Source organism: Manis javanica, chromosome 1 (genome assembly GCF_040802235.1).
Source record: "Manis javanica isolate MJ-LG chromosome 1, MJ_LKY, whole genome shotgun sequence".
NCBI classification, from domain to species: domain Eukaryota; kingdom Metazoa; phylum Chordata; class Mammalia; order Pholidota; family Manidae; genus Manis; species Manis javanica.
Genome location: NC_133156.1, coordinates 71785034 through 71809550, shown reverse-complemented (window position 1 = coordinate 71809550; position 24517 = coordinate 71785034). Strand labels below are relative to the sequence as shown.

Sequence of the window (24517 nt, the reverse complement as noted above, 5' to 3'; positions counted from 1 at the left end):
ATTTATAAGCACAATGGATAAGATGCAAGAGGCCACTGAAGGAATAGAAATCAGAGAAAAGGAACGTATAAAAGCTGACATAGAGATAAAAGGATCTCCAGGAAGGAAACAACACTTAGAGAACTATGTGACCAATCCAAAAGGAATAATATTCATATTATAGGGGTGCCAGAAGAAGAAGAAACAGGAAAAGGGATAGAAAGTCTCTTTGAAGAAATAAATGCTGAAAACTTCCCAAAGAGGGGGAGGAAACAATCGAACAGACCACGGAAATACACAGAACACCCAACAGAAAGGATCCAAGGAGGACAACACCAAGACACATAATAATTAAAATGGCAAGGATCAAGAACAAGGAAAGAGTTTTAAAGGCAGCTAGAGAGAAAAAAGTCACCAATAAAGGAAAACCCATCAGGCTAACATCAGACTTCTCGACAGAAACCATACAAGCGAGAAGAGAATGGCATGATATATTTAATGCAATGAAACAGAAGGGCCTTGAACCAAGGATACTGTATCCAACATGACTGTCATTTAAGTAATATGATGGTGGGATTAAACAATTCCCAGACATGCAAAAGCTGAGGGAAATTGCTTCCCACAAACCACCTCTATAGGGCATCCTACAGGGACTGCTCTAGATGGGAACACTCCTAAAAAGAACACAGAACAAAACACACAACATGAAGAATGGAGTAGGAGGAATAAGAAGGGAGAGAAGAAAAGAATCTCCAGACAGTGTATATAACAGCTCAATAAGCGAGCTAAGGTAGGCAGTAAGATACTAAAGAAGCTAACCTTGAACCTTTGGAAACCACAAATCTAAAGCCTGCAATGGCAATAATTACATATCTATCAATAGTCACCCTAAATGTAAATGGACTGAATGCACCAAACAAAAGACACAGAGTAATAGAATGGATAAAAAAGCAAGACCCATCTATATGCCGCTTACAAGAAACTCACCTCAAACCCAAAGACAAGTACAGACTAAAAGTCAAAGGATGGAAAAACATATTTCAGGCAAACAACAGAGAGAAGAAACCAGGGGCTGCAGTACTAGTATCAGACAAAATAGACTTCAAAACCAAGAAAGTAACAAGAGATAAAGAAGGACACTACATAATGATAAAGGTCTCAGTCCAACAAGAGGATATAACCATTCTAAATATATATGTACCCAACACAGGAGCACCAGCATTTGTGAAACAAATACTAACAGAACTAAAGAGGGAAATAGACTGCAATGCATTCATCTTAGGAGACTTCAACACACCACTCACCCCAAAGGATAGATCCACCAGGCAGAAAATAAGTACGGACACACAGGCATTGAACAACACACTAGAACAGATGGACCTAACAGACATCTATAGAACTCTACATCCAAAAGCAATAGGATATACATTCTTCTCAAGTGCAGATGGAACATTCTCCAGAATAGACCACATACTAGCTAACAAAAAGAGCCTCAGTAAATTCCAAAATATTGAAAATCTACCAACCAACTTTTCAGATAACAAGGGTATAAAACTAGAAATAAATTCTACAAAGAAAACAAAAAGGCTCACAAACACATGGAAGCTTAACAACATGCTTCTAAATAATCAATGGATCAATGAACAAATCAAAATAGAGATCAAGGAATATATAGAAACAAATGACAATAACAACACAAAGCCCCAACTTCTGTGGGATGCAGCGAAAGCAGTCTTAAGAGGAAAGTATATAGCGAACCAGGCACACCTGAAGAAGGAAGAACAATCCCAAATGAATAGTCTAACATCACAACTATCGAAACTGGAAAAAGAAGAACAAATGAAGCCTAAAGTCAGCAGAAGGAGGGACATAATAAAGATCAGAGAAGAAATAAATAAAATTGAGAAGAATAAAACAATAGGAAAAATCAATGAAACCAAGAGCTGGTTCTTTGAGAAAATAAACAAAATAGATAAGCCTCTAGCCAAACTTATTAAGAGAAAAAAAAGAATCAACACAAATCAACATAATCAGAAATGAGAATGGAAAAATCATGACAGACTCCACAGAAATACAAAGAATTATTAAAGACTACTATGAGAACCTATATGCCAACAAGCTGGAAAACCTAGAAGAAATGGACAACTTCCTAGAAAAATACAACCTCCCAAGACTGACCAACGAAGTAACAGAAAAGTTAAACAAACCAATTATTAGCAAGGAAATTGAAATGGTAATCAAAAAACTACGCAAGAACAAAACCCCGGGGCGGGACGGATTTACCTTGGAATTTTATCAGACACACAGAGAAGACATAATACCCATTCTCCTTAAAGTGTTCCAAAAAAATAGAAGAGGAGGGAATACTCCCAAATGCATTCTATGAAGCCAACATCACCCTAATACCAAAACCAGGCAAAGACCCCACCAAAAAAGAAAATTACAGACCAATATCCCTGATGAATATAGATGCAAAAATACTCAATATAATATTAGCAAACAGAATTCAACAGCATACCAAAAGGATCATACACCATGACCAAGTGGGATTCATCCCAGTGATGCAAGGATGGTACAACATTCGAAAATCCATCAACATCATCCACCACATCAACAAAAAGAAAGACAAAAACCACATGATCATCTCCATAGATGCTGAAAAAGCATTTGACAAAGTTCAACATCCATTCAGGATAAAAACTCTCAGCAAAATGGGAATAGAGGGCAAGTACTTCAACATAATAAAGGCCATATATGATAAACCCACAGACAACATCATACTGAACAGCGAGAAGCTGAAAGCATTTCCTCTAAGATCGGGAACCAGACAGGGATGCCCACTCTCCCCACTGTTATTTAACATAGTACTGGAGGTCCTAGCCACGGCAATCACACAAAACAAAGAAATACAAGTATTCCAGATTGGTAAAGAAGAAGTTAAACTGTCACTATTGGCAGATGATATGATACTGTACATAGAAAAACCCTAAAGACTCCTTTCCAAAACTACTAGAACTGATATCAGAATACAGCAAAGTTGCAGGATACAAAATTAACACACAGAAATCTGTAGCTTTCCTATACACTAACAATGAACCAATATAAAGAGAAATCAGGAAAACAATTCCATTCACAATTGCATCAAAAAGAATAAAATACCTAGGAATAAACCTAACCAAAGAAGTGAAAGACTTATACTCTGAAAACTACAAGTCACTCTTAAGAGAAATTAAAGGGGACACTAACAAATGGAAACTCATCCCATACTCATGGCTAGGAAGAATTAATATCATCAAAATGGCCATTCTGCCTAAAGCAATATACAGATTTGATGCAATCCCTATCAAATTACCAGCAACATTCTTCAATGAATTGGAACAAATAATTCAAAAATTCATATGGAAACACCAAAGACTCCGAATAGCCAAAGCAATCATGAGAAAGAAGAATAAAGTAGGGGGGATCTCACTCCCCAACTTCAAGCTCTACTACAAAGCCATAGTAATGAAGACAATTTGGTACTGGCACAAGAACAGAGCCACAGACCAGTAGAACAGATTAGAGGCTCCAAAAATTAACCCAAACATATATGGTCAATTAATCTTTGATAAAGGAGCCATGGACATACAATGGCAAAATGACAGTCTCTTCAACAGATGGTGCTGGCAAAACTGGACAGCTACATGTAGGAGAATGAAACTGGACCTTTGTTTAACCCCATATACAAAGGTAAACTCAAAATGGATCAAAGACCTGAATGTAAGTCATGAAACCATTAAACTCTTGGAAATAAACATAGGCTAAAACCTCTTAGAAATAAACATGAGTGACCTCTTCTTGAACATATCTCCCCAGGCAAGGAAAACAACAGCAAAAATTAGCAAGTGGGACTACATTAAGCTGAAAAGCTTCTGTACAGCGAAAGACACCATCAATAGAACAAAAAGGAAGCCTACAGTATGGGAGAATATATTTGTAAATGACAGATCCGATAAAGGCTTAACATCCAGAATATAGAAAGAGCTCACATGCTTCAACAAACAAAAAACAAATAACCCAATTAAAAATGGGCAGAGGAACTGAACAGACAGTTCTCTAAAAAAGAAATACAGATGGCCAACGGACACATGAAAAGATGCTCCACATCACTAATTGTCAGAGAAATACAAATTAAAAATACAATGAGGTATCACCTCACACCAGTAAGGATAGCTGCCATCCAAAAGACAAACAACAACAAATGTTGGCGAGGCTGTGGAGAAAGGGGAACCCTTCTACACTGCTGGTGGGAATGTAAATTAGTTCAACCATTGTGGAAAGCAGTATGGAGTTTCATCAAAATGCTCAAAACAGACCTACCATTTGACCCAGGAATTCCACTCCTAGGAATTTACCCTAAGAACGCAGCAATCAAGTTTGAGAAAGACAGATGCACCCCTTTGTTTATCGCAGCACTATTTACAATAGCCAAGAATTGGAAGCAACCTAAATGTCCATCGGTAGATGAATGGATAAAGAAGATGTGGTACATATACACAATGGAATACTACTCAGCCATAAGAAGAGGAAAAATCCTACCATTTGCAGCAACATGGATGGAGCTGGAGAGTATTATGCTCAGTGAAATAATTCAAGCGGAGAAAGAGAAATACCAAATTATTTCACTCATCTGTGGAGTATAGGAACAAAGGAAAAACTGAAGGAACAAAACAGCAGCGGAATTACAGAACCCAAAAATGGACTAACAGGTACCAAAGGGAAAGGAACTGGGGAGATGGGTGGGCAGGGGGTGATAAGCTGGGGGAAGAAGAAGGGGGGTATTAAGATTAGCATGCATAGGGGGGGAGGGAGAAAGGGGAGGGGGGCGCTCTACAACACAGAGAGGACAAGTAGTGATTCTATGTTTTGCTACGCTGATGGACAGTGACCGTAAGGTGGTTTTTAGGGGAGACCTGGTATAGGGGAGAGCCTAGTACACATAATATTCTTCCTGTAAGTGTAGATTAAAGATTAAAAAAAAAAAGAAAGAAAGAAAAGGGGGATTACTCCTTGATAGGATAAAACAATTGGTAAATCAAAGATCAACGCATGCTTTAAATATCCTTAATGTTGATCACTTAAAGGGTGTCAGATGATCAGCTATGGAGGTACTCTTTTCTTATAATATTCCTTTCTCTTAATAAAGATAAAAATTAAAAAAAAAAGCAGTTACTGTGTGCTGACCTCCAATGAGTTCTACACAGTGGTATAGAGGGCATGTCAAAGGGTGGGCAAAGGGTCTGTTTGTTTCTATGCAGAAGATCAAGGCCTAGCTTGGCTACCCAGAAAATGAACTAAGATACAATATGAGGAGGAGCTTCCGGCATCAGCACTCTCTGGAGGACTCATGCCGGGGGATGATCATCAAAAAGCCTCCACAGGGATCCGGACGATGCTGTGGTTGTGGCTGCGTCCATCCCACCGTTTCCTGGACTTGCCATTGGAATGAGGAGGGAGATGTCTAGGCTGGCATGTGCATACAGTGAGACAACGAATTTGACCAGAGCTGTACTGTTGGAAATCAATCAGGAGTTGGGAGGGGTGCAAGTTGTAGCACTCCAAAATCTTATGACTATAGACTATCTACGGTTAAAAGAACATATTGGATGTGAGCAGATCCAAGAAATGGGTTTCTTTAATTTGTGTGATTTCTCTCAGACTGTTCAGGTACAGTTGGACAATATCCATCATATCATAGACTAATTTTCACAAATGCCTAAGGTGCTTAAATGGTTTTCTTGGCTTCACTGGAGATGGCTGGTAATTATAGATTTGCTTTGTTTATGTCACCGTATTCCTATTATGTTAATATGTGTGGGCAAGTTAGTTAGTAGTTTAAAACCTATACATACTTAAGGTGTTCTACAAGAAGATATGTCAAAGAAATAATCAATCCTCCCATGTTTTCTTCCATATGCTACCTCTATAGCTTTTCTTCTTCTTTCCTAATTACAAGCCTTAAATAGAATACGTGCCTCATATCGAATTTACCAAGTAACATAATTCCTCCAGGTGGTAAAGATACCTCCAGACAAATGCTGGGCATAGAAGCCACAGGGCATAAATCTGCAAAGAAGTAAAAAGCTAACCTTTTCAAACAATATGGCTTCTCTCTCACTTACCAACTTTACATTTCCCTGTATGGCCCCGGAAGATGACTGGTTAGCCAGAGACGGGTAAGATTCCTCAAGGAAGGAACAACCTAAGACAGGCACAGTCGCAGGGGGGCCATCAGGTGAGAAATTGGGGACCAGCAGTAATGAAGCTTAGAACCTCCCCCCTCCCCCCTGTGTTGAGAGAAAGCTTCTGCATCCATGGATATTTTATTGCCCTTGTCTGGCTCAGATTAGCACATAGTCTACAGGCACACACCTGATCATCTACAATTGCTCTCTTACAACACTAAACTATGTTTTCTACCTTTATCTTGCATCTATCTACCACTTCAGCATTTTATTAAAAATAAAAATAATAATAATAAAGGGAGAAATGTGGGATCCACATATAAATCAAGTATAAAAATCAAATGAATATTCATATTTGACCTGATTTTTTATAGTTCATAATGCGTGATCAGAACCGAAATTTTCTGTGATGAATGCCCTTGTACTGTTCACCATGTAAGAACTTATTCAGTATGTAAGAAGTCATTCACTATGTAAGAACTTGTTCGTTATGCTTCAGAAGATTGGAGACTGATGAGAACTAGGCTTGAGATGGATTAATGATTGTGCATTGAGCATTGACCCCCCTATACACAATTTTATTGTTGTTAACAACCATTTGATCAATAAATATGAGAGATGCCCTCTCAAAAAAAAAAAAGTGCATCACTGTCTCACTCTGCTGTTTGTTGGTGTGATTTAGAACTTAAAGTAACTATGGTACTTTCTGGACTAAATTATGGTCAGTATAGAACTCAGTAGTAAATCATCTACTGGGTCAGGGATGGGCAAGTGTGTCAGTATCAGGATATTCTGGAGCAAAGGAAATCAAACCACCAAAACACTTTCATAACAATATGTCTACATGTATTCTTTTTTATTTTTTGAATATAGATAATGTAGAAGATTATTTTGGTTTCAGATGTCCAACATGGTGACTCGACAATTATATACACATTATGTAATTACAAATGTTGTATAAATGTTTACCATGGTAAGTGTAGTTACTCTCTGTCTCTATACCGATGTTACAGTATTATTGGCTCTATTATCTATGTTGTACTTCCATTCTTGTGGCCAACTTATTTTATAATTTGAAGTTTGTACCTTTTTATCCCCTTCACTTATTTTAGCCATGCCCCCCCCCACCTCCCCTATGGTAACCAGCAGTCCATTGTCTGTGTTTATAAGTCTACATGTATTTCTTATCATCTTAGTATCTCTGTTTTTGTTTCAGCTGTGATCATGTAACCTATTGCTGCAAAGAAACAGCAGTTGCAGCATTTATCTGTTTGCACTGATTTCCTATAAGCTTCCATGGCCCAATAGAAACACATAACATCTACTCAAAAAAAATCAGATGATCTCTGGAAAAGCTATTTGCAGATCAAGGCTGACCAACCAATCCCCATTTAAGTTCTTAAGCCTTTAATTGTGAACCCTTAGTTATCAAATCAACTAACAACCCCCATAGAAAATTTCCAAGCTTCCTGAGAAGATAAACACCATGGGGCTGACTCTGCCTTTAACTGAAGGCTTCATCTCTACTTTATCAATTATTTAAGTTCAAAATTCTGGAAAAGTCAACCTATTTAATTAGGAAGAAAACCTGCAGCCATATTTGGGACAACAATTTTATTTTCTTTCCCTAGCTCATTCTAAATTATAAAAACTTCTTGAAATCCTGAAGGTAGATTCTAGTTATTTTTCCTTAATAAAAGTCAAAATAATTTTTAAAGTACTCATAGATCCATCTATAAACTGCATTATCTTGGTCTCTAGATCATTTCTTTCCTTACATTTAGGTATCTAATGTATCTCACCTACATCAATTTACTAGTTGCTTAAAGACACCAGATTTAATTGTAAAAATAGGTTTATTTGGAAAAAGGAATCCTTTATATTTTTACAAAACAATCTTTGCAATTAAAAAAACAACTTATCTATGAAAAAGCATGCTCTCTGGAAACAATCTTATTTGGAAAGTCTAGATCGCAGCTGACAAGTGGTTGTGGCCTGGGCTAGTTATCTGGACTAGTCAGGAATATAATAAAAAGAGACCATTACGTGAAAAATGGATGTCCATTACACTTTATAAATAATGTTTGGTAGAGGATTTATTTTAATTATTTTGATCTTCAGGACTCAATTTCTCACATCAAGAGTTGTTGAAGTCCTACAGTGACTGCAGTGGGGTGTGTGGGGGGGACTCAATATGGGTGAAGGTAGTCACCACCTTGTTTTTCATGTGAAACCTCTGTAAGAGTGTGTATCAGTGATACCTTAATAAAAAACTGCATAAAAAAAATGACTACTTGTCTTCTCTGTGTTGCACAGCTCTCTGCGTGCCCCCCCCCACACTATACATGGTAATCGTAATGCCCCCTTTCTTTTTCCCCACCCTTACTCTCCCTTCCTGCCCAGCCTCCCCAGTCCCTTTCCCTTTGGTACCTGTTAGTCCATTCTTGGGTTCTGTGATTCTGCTGCTGTTTTTTTTTTCTTCAGTTTTTCTTTGTTCTTATACTCCACATATGAGTGAAATCATTTGGTACTTGTCTTTCTCTGCCTGGCTTATTTCAATGAGCATAATACTCTCTAGCTCCATCCGTGTTGTTGCAAATGGTAGGATCTGTTTTTTTTTCTTATGGCTGAGTAATATTCAATTTTATATATGTACCACATCTTCTTTACCCATTCATCTACTGATGGACACTTAGGTTTCTTCCAGTTCTTGGATATTGTAAACAGTGCTGCAATAAACATAGAGATGCATCTGTCTTTTTCAAACTGGGCTGCTGCATTCTTAGGGTAAATTCCTAGAAGTGGAATTCCTGGGTCAAATGATATTTCTATTCTGAGCTTTTTGAGGAATCTCCATATTGCTTTCCACAATAGTTGAACTAATTTACATTCCCACCAGAAGTGTAGGAGGATTCCCCTTTCTCCACAACCTCACCAACATTTGTTTTTGTCTGTCTTTCGGATGGTGGTGATCCTTACTGGTGTGAGGTGATATCTCATTGTGGTTTTAATTTGCATTTCTCTGATGACAAGCGATGTGGAGCATCTTTTCATGTGCCTGTTGGCCATCTGAATTTCTTCTTTGGAGAAGTGTGTGTTCAGCTCTTTCATCCATTTTTTAATTGGATTATTTTCTTTTTGTTTGTTGAAGTGCATGAGCTCTTTATATATTTTGGCTGTCAACCCTTTATCGGATCTGTCATTTATGAATATATTCTCCCATACTATAGGATGCCTTTTTGTTCTATTGATGGTGTCCTTTGCTTTACAGAAGCTTTTCAGCTTGATATAGTCCCACTTGTTCATTTTTGCTTTTGTTTTCCTTGTGTGGGGTGATATGTTCATGAAGAAGTCGCTCATGTTTGTGTCCAGGAGATTTTTGCCTATGTTTTTTTCTAAGAGTTTTATTGTTTCGTGATTTACATTCAGGTCTTTGATCCATTTTGAATTTACTTTTATGTATGGGGTTAGACAATGGACCAGTTTTATTCTTTTAAATGTAGCTCTCCAGTTTTGCCAGCATCACCTATTGTAGAGGCTGTCATTTCCCCATTCCATGTCCATGGCTCCTTTATTGTATATTAATTGACCTTATATGTTTGGGTTAATGTCTGGATTCTCTATTCTGTTTCACTGGTCTGTGGCTCTATTCTTATGCCAGTACCAAATTGTCTTGATTACTGTTGCTTTGTAGTAGAGCCTGAAGTTGCAGAGCGATATCCCCCCAACTTTATTCTTCCTTCTCAGGATTGCTTTGGCTATTTGGGGTCTTTGGTGCTTCCATATGAATTTTTGAACTATTTGTTACAGTTCATTGAAGAATGCTGTTGCTAATTTGATTGGGATTGCATCAAATCTGTATATTGCTTTGGGCAGGATGGCCATTTTGACGATATTAATTCTTCCTAGCCAGGAGCATGGATGAGTTTCCATTTGTTAGTGTCTTCTTTAATTTCTCTTAAGCGTGTCTTGTAGTTTCCAGGGTATAGGTCTTTCACTTCCTTGGTTAGGTTTATTCCTTTTGATGCCATTGTGAATGAAATTGTTTTCTGATTTTTCTATTAGTTCATGTTTAGTGTATAGGAAAGTCACATATTTCTGTGTATTAATTTTGTATCCTGCAACTTTGCTGAATTACGATATTAGTTCTACTAGTTTTGGAATGGAATCTTTAGGGTTTTTTATGTACAATATTATGTCATCTGCAAATAGTGACAGTTTAACTTCTTCTTTACCAATCTGGATTAAGTGTATTTTGTTTGTTTTGTCTGACTACCATGGCTAGGACCTCCAGTACTATGTTGAATAACAGTGGGTATCCCTGTCTTGTTCCCAATCTAAGAGGAAAAGTTTTCAGATTCTTGCTGTTCAGTATGATGTTGGCTGTAGGTTTATCATATATGGCCTTTATTATGTTGAGGTACTTGCCCTATATACCCATTTTGTTGAGAGTTTTTATCATGAATGGATGTTGAATTTTGTCAAATGCTCTTTCAGCATCTATGGAGATGATCATGTGCTTTTTGATCATTTTGTTTATTTGGTGGATGATGTTAATGGATTTTCGAATGTTGCACAACCCTTGCATCCCTGGGATGAATCCCACTTGGTCATGGTGTATGATTCTTTTGTTGTATTTTTGAATTCGGTTTGCTAATATTTTGTTGAGTATTTTTGCATCTACATTCATCAGGAATATTGGTCTGTAGTTTTCTTTTTTGGTGGAGTCTTTGCCTGGTTTTGGTATTAGGGTGATGTTGGCTTCATAGAATGAGTTTGGGAGCATCCCTCCTCTTCTACTTATTGGAAAACTTTAAGGAGAATGGGTATTATGTCTTCTCTGTATGTCTGATATAATTCCGAGGTAAATCCATCTGTCCCGGGGGTTTTGTTCTTGGGTAGTTTTTTGATTACCACTTCAAATTTGTTGCTGGTTATTGGTTTGTTCATATTTTCTCTTTCTTCCTTGGTCAGTCTTGGAACGTTGTATTATTCTAGGAAGTTGTCCATTTCTTCTATGTTTTCCAGCTTCCTAGCATATAGGTTTCATAGTAGTCTGTAACAATTATTTGCATTTCTGTGGGGGTCCATTGTGATTTTTCCTTTCTTGTTTCTGATTTTGTTGATGTATGTTGATTCTCTTTTTTTCTTAATAAGTCTGGCTTGAGGCTTATCTATTTTGTTTATTTTCTCAAAGAACCAGCTCTTGGTTTTATTCATTTTTTCTATTGTTTTATTCTTCTCAATTTTATTTATTTCTTCTCTGATCTTTATTATGTCCCTCCTTCTGTTGACGCTAGGCCCCATTTGTTCTTTTTCCAATTTCTATAATTTTTACTTTAGACTATTCATTTGGGATTGTACTTTCTTCTTTAAATATGCCTGGATTGCTATATATTTTCCTCTTGAGACTGCTTTCGCTGTGTCCCACAGAAGTTGGGGCTTTGTGTTTTTGTCATTTATTTACATATATTGCTGGATCTCCATTTTAATTTGTTAATTGAACCATTGATTGTTTAGGAGCATGTTGTTAAGCCTCCATGTGTTTGTGAGCCTTTTTGCTTTCTTTGTACAATTTATTTCTAGTTTTATACCTTTGTGGTCTGAAAAGTTGGTTGGTAGAATTTCAGTCTTTTTTAATTTACTGAGGCTCCTTTTGTGGCCTAGCATGTGGTCTATTCTGGAGAATGTTACATGTGCACTTGAGAATAATGTACATGCTGTTGCTTTTGGATGTAGAGTTCTATAGATGTCTATTAGGTCCATCTGTTTTAGAGTGTTGTTCGGCACCTCTGTATCCTTACTTATTTCTTGTCTGTTGGATCTATCCTTTGGAGTGAGTGGTGTGTTGAAATCTCCTATAATGAATGCACTGCATTCTATTTCCTCCTATAATTTTGTTAGTATTTGTTTCACATATGTTGGTGCTCCTGTATTGGGTACATATATGTTTAAAATGGTGATATCCTCTTGTTGGACTGAGGCCTTTATTATTATGTAATGTCCTTTTTTATCTCTTGTTACTTTCTTTGTTTTGAAGTCTATTTTGTCTGATGCTAGTACTGCAACACCTGCTTTTTCCTCCTTGTTGCTTACATGAAATATCTTTTTCCATCCCTTGACTTTTAGTCTGTGCATGTCTTTGGGTTTGGGGTGAGCCTCTTGTAAGCAGCATATAGAAAGGTCTCACTTTTTTATACATTCTATTACTCTGTGTCTTTTGATTGGTGCATTCAGTCCATTTAGGGTGATTGTTGAAAGATATCTATTTATTGCCATTGCAGGCTTTAGATTCATGCTTACCAAAGGTTCAAGCTTAGTTTCTTTACTATCTTTCTGTTGAGCTTAACTCGCTTATTGAGCTATTATAAACACTGTCTGATGTTTCTTTATTTCTCTCCCTTCTGATTCCTCATCCTCCATTCTTTATATGTTGGGTGTTTTTGTTCTGTGCTCTTTTGTGTTTCCTTTGACTGCTTTTGTGAGTAGTTGATTTTAATTTTTGCCTTTTGTTAGTATTTGGTTGATCTGTTTTCTTTGCTGTGATTTTATTTTCTCTGATGACATCTATTTAGCCTTACGAGTGCTCCCATTTAGAGCAGTCCTTCTAAAATGCCCTGTAGAGGTGGTTTGTGGGAGGCAAATTCCCTCAACTTTTGCTTGTCTGGGAATCGTTTAATCCCTCCTTCATATTTAAATGATAATCGTGCTGGGTACAGTATCCTTGGTTCAAGGCCTTTCTGTTTCATTGCATTGAATATATCATGCCGTTCTCTTCTGGCCTGTAAGCTTTCTATTGAGAAGTCTGATGATAGCCTGATGGGTTTTCCTTTGTAGGTGACCTTTTTCCTCTCTCTAGCTGCCTTTAATACTCTGTCCTTGTCCTTGATATTTGCCATTTTAATTATTATGTGTTGTGGTATTGTCTTCCTTGGGTCCCTCCTGTTGGGAGTTCTGTGTGCTTCCATGATCTGAGTGACTATTTCCTCCCCCAGTTTGGGGAAGTTTTCAGCAGTTATTTCTTCAAATACACTTTCTATCCCTTTCTCTCTCTTCTTGTTCTTCTTTTACCCCTATAATGTGAATATTGTTCCTTTTGGATTGGTCACACAGTTCTCTTAATGTTGTTTCATTTCTGGAGTTCCTCTCTGTGTCAGCTTCTATGCATTCCTGTTCTCTGGTTTCTGTTTCATTAATGGCCTTTTGCATCTTGTCCATTCTGTTTTTAAGTCCTTCCAGAGATTGTTTTACTTCTGTAGTCTCCCTCCCTACTGTGTCATTTAGCTCTTGCATTTTTTCTCTGCAGCTCCATCAAAATGGTTATGACCTTTATTTTGAATTCTTTTTCAGGGAGATTGGTTAGGTCTATCTCCCCAGATTCCTCCTCAGGGGAGGATGTCTGGGTTAGTCTGGTCTGTATCAAATTTTTCTGCCTTTTCATGGTGATAGAGGTAGTTGTGGGGAGCTGGCATGTGTGTCAGCTGGGAGGATATCCTTTCTTGCTAGTTTGTGGCCTTCCTCTCACGGGAGAATGGTGTCCCCTAGCGGCTTGTGCTGGGCAGTTGTGCACAGACGGGGTTTCTGATTCTTGCTTGGCTGCTGTGAAGGAAGCTCCGCACATGGTTGCTGGGGGCGTGGCCATTCTCAGGCTGCTGCTCCACTATGGCAGGGCTGCACCAGAGAGGGAACGGATGGGATGCTGTTTACTGCCATGAGGGGCCTCAGAGCTGCACTGCTGCCCAGTGGGTTAGGGCACCCAGAGTTCCCTGGGATTCCCAGCTGCTGGTCTGAGTGTGCCAGGACACCTCCATCCAGCTGTGCAGTCCCTGTCCCTTTAAGACTTTCAAAAAGCACTTGCTTTTCTTTGTCCCAGGCATGCTGGCTGCGGGGACCTGCTTGCAGGTTTTACTGTCCTGTTTCCCTAGTATCCAGCACCCCACGCACTGTGTCTGTGCTCCACTGCAGATGGCCAGGGCTGGGTGTTTAGCAGTCTTGGGCTCCCTCTCCCTCCCCACTCCGACTCCTCTCCACCCGCAAGGGAGCTGGGGTAGGGGTGGTGCTTGGGTTCTGCTTGGCTTTGGCTTGTATCTTACCCCCTTCATGAGGTGCTGGGTTCTCACAGTTCTAGATGTAGTCTGGCTATTGTCCTATATCTTCTGGTCTCTCTTTTAGGAATAGTTGTATTTGTTGTATTTTCAAAAATATATGTGGTTTTGGGAGGAGATTTCTGCTGCTCTACTCACACCACCATCTTGGCTCCTCCCACCCTCTTAACAAAATTTAAAGTGTACAAAACAATGTTGTTAACTATAGGCACTAAGAAATATCTGTATTCCCATGTTCACTGCAACATTATTCACAATAGTAAAGACATGGAAACAACCTAAATGTCCATCAACATATGAATAAAAAAGTATATACATAAAATTGATTGGAATTCACCCCTAAAGAGGAAGGAAAACCTGTCATATGAGGCAACATGGATGAACCTAGAAGACATTATTCTATAGGGGAAAAATGGAGAGTTGTCTGAAGGATATAACATTTCAGTTATGCAAGACAAATACCTTCTTAATATATATATTTGAAGCAGCCTTAGATATTAGTTTGTTAATAACCTACCCTTTCTCTAACTACATGACTTCTTTAATCATAGGTTTTCAAAAACCCATGAATACAATCCTTTTGTGGATTCATTTCTTAATCACAATTATTATTTAATGGCTACAGAGTTACATAGAGCAATAGAATATGAGACATGCTTCTTCTTAGAGAGATATTAAATATTCTAAAGGAACTAAATCACTTTATTTCTTTGTGAATTATATATTTAGTAATAGTAAAATATAAGTCTGCACAAACAAGTAGGAAATTGCTTACAAAACTTCAGGGACTTTCAGAAAAATGAGTTTTTTTATATGTTGTTCTACAGCTCCCCCAAGAATGCTTTATACCTTAGGGGCATGAGAAATCTCTAGATAAGATAGAAAGATTTTTAATAAGAGAACTAGAGGAGATTTACAATTTTTCTTGGCAAGCAGACCCTAAAATATAATGCAACTGTGTATAGCAGCATGACATTTTAGTGGAAGGTGAGGGAGAGTGAGTAATGCCATAGGGTAGAGTTCTTGGCTATAATTATAATTAAACAATTTCTAAAGCATTGTCACTTTTTTATGGATGTGAATCACAGTTCAGTTTAATGGGAAGGTGTATCCTCTAACACGAAATCAATTAAATCCATATTGAACAATCTTATACTAAAGTTGTTAAGTTTTTTGTGAGTTCCTTAGAGCCCTCTATATTGCCTGTCTTCTTTATATTGGTATAATCTTTATTTCTAATAATTACATTCCTTATCTTTGAAATGAGGCAACTGTGGGGGATAAGGTTATCATGTAAAATATATTAATCACCTTCCTAGAGTTTCAAAGCATTTTAGCCCATATCAAGCTTTGAAAATCCCTGGGGGTATATTTATGCCATTATGTTCACATTTTGAGTTACATCCCATTGCTTATTTGTTTTTAAAAAGACAGCCTCATCATATTATAAGCTGCTCACTTCGAACTGCAGTCTATATTCATAAAATGTAATGAAAGTGGAACAAAGAGTCACAGTAATTTAGGGTGGAATGTTAATCGATCCCTGTTATTTAACCTGTAACCTCCATGCATATTTGCTTTGTGAACCTACCCAATCAGATATTTCTAGAGCCCCTGGAACATTCACACTTGAAACAAAGATCAGTAAAGCAGTAAAATAAGGATTACATCTATAGCTTGGATCTATTGTTTTTGTTTCTCCTCATTTTTATATATATATTAGTTTAAATGCATTTTATTTTAGTTCAGTTTAAATGCATTTATTTAAAACAACGCCTCTGCTAAAAGTAAATCAAGATCAAAATTAATGAGCTCAAGATAACATCGGTCCCATTTGTCTAAATCCTGGGGTGTGAATGAAGTGAAGCAGCTGGTTACAATGAGGCGACCGATCCAAATAGTCCAATTTGTTAACAGTTTTCCATTTCTAAACCATCTTTAAGGAAAATCATGTACAAGTCACACCATCCTCATGGTAGTCCAGCAGAACAACCATGCCATCTGGATTTATGTTTTCACCAATAAAGAACTGACAGTTTTTAAAGTTAGCAAGGATGTGCTTCATTTGTTCTACAGCCCCTGTCATAAAAGGTTTTACTCATTCTTGTCTCTGTTCTTCAAGTTTGCCTTTGATTTCATATCATTTTTGATGTACTTCTTGCAGACTCCTTTTGTGGAGCTGGTTTCCTGCAAGTGATGGTTCGTGACAGTATCAACACCTGGGATTACTGCGCATTCAGGACCTTTGCCCTCGTGGAGGCATTTCCACCAATGAGCAAGTCACAAGTGTTATCCTCTGTCTTACTGATCGTCTTCCCCACCTCCAGGCAGGCACAGCCCTTCCATAATGTCACAGATCTTGTAGATGTCAGAGATCATCTCATCAGGGCTGATAAGGTCCCCGCAGATGATCACGATGGCTGCTGGAGGGAGAGGACGGAGGCTAGTTTAGCAGGAGCTGGGAGCTCAAGCAAGCATGGAGCAGCCAGAGCTGTGCTGGGTAGCAGGAGAAAGTAGTAGGGGTGGGGAGGGGACATTTATATCTTAAACTCCTGAAAACATAAGCTCTAACTTGATGAAACAAAACTTCTTTCACAGCATAAAGTGCTTTTAATTTCCTTCCTCATTTAAATTGATAAAATTTCAATTATTTTTCTGTTTTTCAGATAGAATGATAGCTTTTAAACTGAAATCTGATTTACACTTAGATTCTTATTTTGTAGGAAAGTGTCAGGTCTCCATTCCTATACTGGGATGAAAAGGCTCATGGCCATATGCAATTTATTGAAAGCCTATTTAGAGCACAAGGGAAGAACCTGATATATACTAATGATACATTGCTTTTAGTTAATAGATGGATGGCATGTCTGACAGGAAGTATCCTGGAAAGTAACTCCTTCAAAATTCAAATGGACCATCTAAGGACATACAGATCAATGCCAAAGTGATTGGGAATGCAGGGGTCTGTGGGTATAAAACCAAAGAAATAAAAACCACAAATTGATACCAAATAAAATATTCAGCAAACAATTAATATAAGGGGCAGGACTTCAAAGAAGTCAAAATGACCCAGGCTATGTCTTTTACTCTTTGATTCTATCCATCCAACCTTTCAGAAGGCTTTTTATCTACCAAAATATATTATACATATTGTGATCTATTTTAATGTTTAAACAGTGCCATACAAACCAAAGCACACACGTAAAAATGCAGAGTTGGGTCTTATTCATAGATACAGTCTAAAGTCTGAATTGTAAGCCCTGTATGATTGAGAAGGTAGGCAGGGAAAAATGACCCCTTAGAATTCTCCTGTGATAGGCACCCGTGGATGACAGTTGTCAGTCCCAGGAGATAGGTTAGGGTTGCATGTATTCTCTAGAGAATAGCTATACCAAAGTGGGTTGAAAAGAATCAACACGGAAAGAAAGTAAACGGTATAAATTCTGAGAAATATGCCTTTTATTCTTGTGGTCGAAGGGTAAAAACATTCATGGTTTGTCAAAAGCATGAGCCCACAGTATAAAAAAGCACTGTTTTTTAGAAGGATGTTTTTTCTATGGATATGTTCTTGCAATAAAAAACAAGAGCATTTATAAATTATATTTCAAAAATAATTTTAGAAGTATTATGATCAGAGACCAGCACACAGGCAGGTAAACATGGTTCTTTTTTACAGTGTGGATCTCTTCTTTGAAATAGGAGAATTACATTGGATAGCACTCATGGGAACAGGGGCAGGCGAGTTTTAGAGGAGTTGTTGACAGCCTGTTAATTACCAACAGTTTATAGCAGAACAGACAGAGAGGAGCTGGCACCTTCTGAGAAAAATCCATAAACCTTCCTCCCCCAGTCAGTAATAAGGCATGGCAAATAAATAGTTTCTACAAATGTTGCTCTCTCTTTACAAGTGTTATAAATAGTATGCTTTCATTTATAAAGTATTTTTCAACCATAGTATAAATGGCTTTTGCAATGGGACTTGGTTTTATATTCTGTTCATTTATTTTCTATCCTTTTCTAGGGGTTGTAAATTCTTTGGTTTTCTTGCTTAAGTGCATTTTCTCTTAAAAAACAAAGCCCAAATCAATACTCACATGAATAAAAGCTTATTTGTTAGAATAATGTATTTGAAACCAAAACAAATGAAATGCCACCACTGTAAAAGGGTTTTCCCATAATAATTCAATATAAGAAAACTGAATTAATACTTAACTTTTCATTTCTATAGCCAGTTTGAATATTAATTGCTTGAAGTGCTACAAATGTACTATTTCTATATCTGACCCCATTGCTGAAAATCACATTGCCAACCAATTTGTATTTTTCCTTGGTAGAAAAAAAAAGTTTGCTCTCGAGAGTCGAAGAACATGAACCAGATACTTTTTAATAAGAACTCACCTGCCAAGATACTCAGGAATGAGGGTACATTGGATAGCAGGCAGTGTTTAACATAAAGACGTTTACAATCATAACATCATGACCATCTCCTGTCTATGTTAAATCCTTTCATTATTTATTTCTGAACTTATAGATGATTATGGAAATTAAATGAAATTTTGGAGTACAGGAAAGAGGATATATGCCAAAATTACTGAAATCTAATGAGTGTATTGAATAGTTTAAGTCCTGATTTTAGAAGCATCATTGCTCAGAAAAAAATTGTTGGGCCTTACTTCAAACAAGAACAATTAGGAATAGGTACTGTGTTTTCTCCAGAGTTCTCCTTAATAATTAACAAATTGTTACTCTTTCACATATCTTGGTTCCATCACCTAAGCAGGATAATAAAATTGTGAAGATGAGAGCATTTTTTTTGTTGTTGTTATCATTAATCTACAATTACATGAACATTATGTTTACTAGGGTACCCGCTTCACCAAGTCCCCCCCACAAACCCCATTACAGTCACTGTCCCTCAGTGTAGTAAGATGCTGTAGAATCACTACTTGTCTTCTATGTGTGGCACAGCCCTCCCTATGCCCCCCCATATTATACATGCTAATCAAAATACCCCCTTTTTTTTCCCCCACCTTTATCCCTCCATACCCTCCCTCTCTCCCCAGTCCCTTTCCCTTTGGTAACTGTTAGTCCATTCTTGGGTTCTGTGATTCTGCTGCTGTTTTGTTCCTTCAGTTTTTCTTTGTTCTTATACTCCACATATGATGGAAATCATTTGGTATTTGTCTTTCTACGCCTGGCTTATTTCACTGAGCATAATAACCTCTAGCTCCTTCCATTTTGTTGCAAATGGTAGGATTTGTTTTTTTCTTATGGATGAATAATATTCCATTGTGTATATGTACCACATCTTCTTTACCCATTCATCTAATGATGGACACTTAGGTTGCTTCCACTTCTTGGCTATTGTAAATAGTGCTGCTATAAACATAAGGGTGCATATGTTTTTTGAAACTGGGACCTGTATTCTTAGGGTAAATTCCTAGGAGTGGATATCCTGGGTCAAATGGTATTTCTATTTTGAGCACTTTGAGGAACCTCCATACTGCTTCCCATACTGGTTGAACTAATTTACATTCTCACTAGCAGTGTAGGAGGGTACCCCTTTCTCCACAACCTCACCAACATTTGTTTTTGTCTGTCTTTTGGATGTTAGCCATCCTTACTGGTGTGAGGTGATATCTCATTGTGGTTTTAATTTGCATTTCTCTGATAACTAGCAATGTGGAGCATCGTTTCATGTGTCTGTTGGCCATCTGAATTTCTTCTTTGGAGAAGTGTGTGTTTAGCTCCTCTGCCCATTTTTTAATTGGATTATTTGCTTTTTGTGTGTTGAGGTGCATGAGCTCTTTATATATTTTGGATGTCAAGCCTTTATCAGATCTGTCATTTATGAATATATTCTCCCACACTGTAGGGTACCTTTCTGTTCTATTGATGGTGTCCTTTGCTGTACAGAAGCTTTTCAGCTTGATGTAGTCCCAGTTGTTCATTTTTGCTTTTGTTTTCCTTGCCCAGGGAGATATGTTCATGAAGAAGTCGCTCATGTTTATGTCCAAGAGATTTTGGCCTATTTTTTTTTCTAAGAGTTTTATGGTTTCATGACTTATATTCAGGTCTTTGATCTATTTAGAATTTACTTTTGTGTATGAGGTTAGACAGTAATTCAGTTTCATTCTCTTACATTTAGATGTCCAGTTTTGCCAGCACCATCTGTTGAAGAGACTGTCATTTCCCTATTGTATCTCCATGGCTCCTTTATCAAATATTAATTGACCATATATGTTTAGGTTAATGTCTGGAGTCTCTATTCTGTTCCACTGGTCAGTGACTCTGTTCTTGTGCCAGTACCAAATTGTCTTTATTACTGTAGCTTTGTAGTAGAACTTGAAGTTAGAAAGTGAGATCCCCCCAACTTTATTCTTCCTTCTCAGGATTGCTTTGGCTATTCGGGGTCTATAGTGTTTCCATATGAATTTTTGAACTATTTGTTCCAGTTCGTTGAAGAATGCTGTTGGTAATTTGATAGGGATTGCATCAAATCTGTATATTGCTTTGGGCAGGATGGCCATTTTGACGGTATTAATTCTTTCTAGCCAAGAGCTTTGGATGAATTTCCATTTGTTAGCATCCTCTTTAATTTCTTTTAAGATTATCTTATAGTTTTCAGGGTATAGGTCTTTCATTTCTGGTTAGGTTTATTCCTAGGTAATTTATTCTTTTTGATGCAATTGTGAATGGAGTTGTTTTCCTGATTTTTATTTCTATTGGTTCATTGTTAGTGTATAGGAAAGCCACAGATTTCTGTGTGTTAATTTTGTATCCTGCAACTTTGCTGTATTCTGATATCAGGTCTAGTAGTTTTGGAATGGAGTCTTTAGGGTGTTTTATGTACAGTATCATGTCATCTGCAAATAGTGACAGTTTAACTTCTTCTTTACCAATCTGGATGCCTTTTATCTCTTTGTTTTGTCTAATTGCAGTGGCTAGGACCTCCAGTACTATGTTGAATAACAGTGGGGAGAGTGGGCATCCCTGTCTTGTCCCCGATCTCAGAAGAAAAGCTTTCAGCTTCTCGCTGTTCAGTATGATGTTAGCTGTAGGTTTATCATATATGGCCTTTATTATGTTGAGGTACTTGCCCTCTATACCCATTTTGTTGAGAGTTTTTATCATGAATGGATGTTGAATTTTGTCGAATGCTTTTTTAGCATCTATGGAGATGATCATGTAGTTTTTGTCCTTCTTTTTGTTGATGTGGTGGATGATGTTGATAGATTTTCGAATGTTGTACTATCCTTGCATCCCTGGGATGAATACCACTTGGTCATGGTGTACGATCCTTTTGATATATTTTTGAATACGGTTTGCTAATATTTTGTTGAGTATTTTTGCATCTATGTTCATCAGGAATATTGGTCTGTAGTTTTCTTTTTTGGTGGGGTCTTTGCCTGGTTTTGTCATTATTGATGAGAGCATTGTAATTATCAAAAGCAGAAAAACTACATAGGGCTGTGATAATAAAGACAGGTAGCAAAACTTCAGGCAAGGTGAAGCAATGATACCCTTCTCTTACTTTTGGTTGCAATGACTGAAGATTAAAATGGTAGAGGTAGGCTTGATTTGGTACGCCTACAGCACTGGCAAAAATTATCACAGCTTTACAGTATGAGCAGATTCTAACAGCCATGGCCATGGTCTAGGACTATTGTAATTATCTAGTTCTGAAACACCAGTTGTGGAGATTGCCAATCAATGATCTATGACCTAGATATTCTGAGTCCTGTTTTATTTGATTTCTGGGTGATAATTTTTTTAAACTGATCACTACAATTTTAAAAAATCACATCTGAAAATTCCAAATCTTCAGTTTTCTTGACAAACTGGAAGGCCTATGCCCAAACCTCCAAGTGCCAGAAGATTAATAAAGGTTACACTCATCAGTTCTCACCACTCAGACCACCAGCTGTTAATTGGAAAACATCAACTCTCTTTTACCACTATTTTTTTAAATAAAAGAGGAGTATAGATTCTGTATTAGTTTTTCAGGGCTGCCACAACGAAATACTACAAAATACTACAAACAAATGTATTGTCTCAAAATTCTAGAAGCTGGAAGTCTGAAATCAAGGTATTAGAAGAGCCAATCCTTCCTTGCCTCTTCCAGCTTGTGCTGGGTGGCTGACAATTTTGGGCACTGTTTGGTTTACACATGCATAATTCTAATCTCTGTGCCTTTGCTGTCACGCGATGTTCTCCTCATGCGACTCTTTCCTCACATGACCATCACCTTAAGGACACTCCTCATTAGGGGCCTATCCCACTCCACTATGACCTTACCTAAACTGATTACATCTGCGATTATCCTATTTCTATTTAAGGCCATATTATGAAGTATTTCAAGTTAGGACTTCAATCTGTTTGGGGGCACATAATTCAACCCATTGGAGTCCACCCTGGCCTCCCAAATTCATTTATTACCCACATACAAAACATTCACCTCATCCCAACTTCCCCAAAAGTCTAAACGCATTTTAACACCAACTCTAAGACTTCATCTAAGTATCATCTAGATTTCATATGTTCATAAATGATATATCCAATAAGGGACTAACATCTAAAATATATAAAGAACTCATATGACTCAACACAAAAAAACTGAATAACCCAACTAAAAAATGGGCACAAGACCGGAATAGACACTTTTCCAAAATAGTGCTAAGTGAAATAAGCCAAGCAAAGAAAGACCAATGCTACATGACTTCACTTATATGTGGGATATAAAAACAAATTTAAAAATGAATAAAACAACAACAGAGTCACAGACACTGAGAAGTGACTGGTTGTTACCATGGGGGAGGCGTTGGGTTATGTGGGTGAAATAGATGAAAGGATTAAAAGGCATAAAATCTCAATCAGAATATAAATTAGTCATGGGAATGAAAATAAAGCATAGAGTATACAGTAAAAAATTCTGTAGCATCTTTTATGTTGACAGATAGCAGCTATGCTAGTTGGCGTGAGCATCTAATATTGCAGGTACCTGTTGAATCATGATGTTGTATACTTAAAACCAATATAATATTGTATATCAAAAATATATCAATAAAACATTAAAATAAAATAAATAAATATCATGCAAATCAGGTATGGGAGAGATCCACTGCATGCTCCATCCTGGGGCAAAATTCCACTGTCTCTGTGGACCTGTATGAAAAGAAATGATCTGCACAAAATACACATTTCCATTCCGAAAGGGAGAATCTGGAAGGCAAAGAGATCACTGGTCTAAAGCAAGCTGACCAAAGCAGGACAAACTCCGTGAGGTTTTAAAGCTTAAGAACCCTTTTCTGTGCTGGACTCTCTCTTCTCTGGCCTGCAGGGGTCGCCCTACCCGATGCCCTTTGTAGCGGTTCATCTTCTAGAACTTAGGAAATCCTGAGAGCCCAGGCCTCTGTGTCAGTGACACTGCCTTGGATTTTACTCTACCTTCATTCCATCCATTGTTTCTTTCAGTCTCAGTTCAAAGAGGTTCTGTTGGTTTAATATTCTCAAAAACTTCAGTCAGCTTCCTGTGCAGTTCACAGGAGTTCAAGCCACTGGACAAGAGGAACTTCCACAAGTATTTCCTAGATAACCACAACTCTATTCCTGGCTTTTTCTGAGATGGTTGATTGGATCCATAAATCACATGTCTAATCTCCTTGGGAAACTGTTGCCCAGTCATGCTCTTTACACTGTTTTCAGAGTACACTGTCTGAATAGGCTGAGAACTTCCCAAATCATCAAGTGCCTGCTTATTTTTACATAACAGTTTCTTCTTCAATTTATCTCTTTCTTCTTGCATTTTATTATTTTTCAGCAAGAAAAGTCCAGGTTATGTCTTCAAAACTTTGCTTGGAAATCCTCTCAGCTAAATATCCATATTCATTTTATAAGTTCTTTGCCACTTTATATAACAAGGAACATTTTTCCTCTAGTTTCCAAAAATACCTTCATTTCCATCTGATCTTTCAATAGAATCACCTTTTTAACATCTGTATTTCATCCAACACTCTCTTCAAGGCAATGTAGGCTTCCTATTATGCACCTAAAAGTACTTACAGCCTCTACCTATGACCCAATTCCAAAGCCACTTCTATATTTGTAGGTATGTGTTCCAACAGCACCATGCTTCTAGTACCCAAATCTCTATTAGGTATTTTTATGAGTGGCAGGACAAAGTAAAACTAACTGGGTGGTCTAAAGCAA

At 37.5% G+C, this 24517-nt stretch overlaps 1 pseudogene; it reads right to left on the bottom strand.

Annotated features, from left to right (window-relative positions):
* Nucleotides 1–16218: 16218 nt before the first annotated feature.
* On the bottom strand, nucleotides 16219–23684 carry LOC108391517 (translationally-controlled tumor protein-like; annotated as a pseudogene).
* Between the last annotated feature and the right edge of the window lie 833 nt (nucleotides 23685–24517).